Source organism: Jatropha curcas, chromosome 10 (genome assembly GCF_041381405.1).
Source record: "Jatropha curcas cultivar XTBG-Jc1 chromosome 10, XTBG_Jcur_1.0, whole genome shotgun sequence".
Lineage (NCBI taxonomy): Eukaryota > Viridiplantae > Streptophyta > Magnoliopsida > Malpighiales > Euphorbiaceae > Jatropha > Jatropha curcas.
Window position 1 is genome coordinate 17364805 of NC_143160.1, and position 1279 is coordinate 17366083.

Sequence of the window (1279 nt, forward strand, 5' to 3'; positions counted from 1 at the left end):
TATAGAATCTTAAGTAAAAAAAGAAAAAGAAAGTTTAAGTTCTTTCAAGAAACATCCACATATGAATAAAAATTCATTAAACTAACAGCAACATATAAACTAAAAATTCATCCAAATATACAACTATCATCTAACATCATAATTTTTCAAGTCTTCTTATAAATTAACCAACCACTTGCAAACTTCCAAAATCTAGACACAACCTAAAAAAATAGAATTAATATATTAGCATATTGTAATGCATGTAAATATAGCCATTTTAACTAACAATATGATAAAAGAAACATTAAGAACTTACATCACCATGAAATTCTACTATCAATCCACATCTTCTTCCATATTACTTAAACAACTCAATTCTTTAGATGAACAAGCACTAAAAGAGAAAAAAATTTATGTAAATATTTAAACATCCAAAAATTTATATCTATAAAATTATAAGCTGAAATATGAATTAAACTTTATAGTTATTTACCTTCAATTTCTGTCCGTAACTAATTTTGTGAACACATCAATGCTTCTAGAGTATTTCATGAAATCTGGTTCGATGAATACTAACAACTCTTTCGCCAGTACTAAATGCAAACTTAGATGCAACAGTAGACATAGGCACAGCTAAGAAATCTCAAGCAATTAATTGTAAAGTTGGATACTTTACCTCATTTGTTTTCCACCAATTTAAAATATCAAATTCTTGAACATATGGTACCACTGTTTCCTCAAGATAATGATCTAATTTAGACTTAACATGATGACTGGTAGAGGAAGAAGTAAGAACTACAACCAAAGTGTTTAAAACCTTTTCTTGTGAACTTTACATCTCTGATGCAGGGGCTAATGTAGTTGAAATCTGAATTGAAGATTGTTCTGACTTGAAGCTTGGGTTTGATATTCATTAACCAAATCATAATACGTTTGCTTGACTTGTTCAATTTCAATAAATGCACTATCACCATATATCACTGGATAATAGTACTGAACAATTTTTATTTTGTACCTAGGATCTAAAACAGTAGCTCCAGTCAAAATAATATGAACCGAACTCCAATATTTCTCAAATTTTTCAAACATTTTGGCTGTCCTAACTCTAATAATCTCATCATTAGAAGATTTTCATGCCACTAAAGCATTTCTAAATTGACTGATAGAAATTAAAAAGCAATTTGAAGTTGGATAATTTCTCCGAGAAAACAATTCAGTGATGTCATAAAATATCTTCAATTTTTCAGAGATTTTACTAACAATCTCCCGATCATCATCACTAGGTACATTTTTATAA

At 28.3% G+C, this 1279-nt stretch overlaps 1 pseudogene; it reads right to left on the reverse strand.

The window, feature by feature from the left end:
- Positions 1–318: 318 nt before the first annotated feature.
- Positions 319–1071, reverse strand: LOC149493203 (zinc finger BED domain-containing protein RICESLEEPER 1-like; annotated as a pseudogene).
- Positions 1072–1279: the final 208 nt, after the last annotated feature.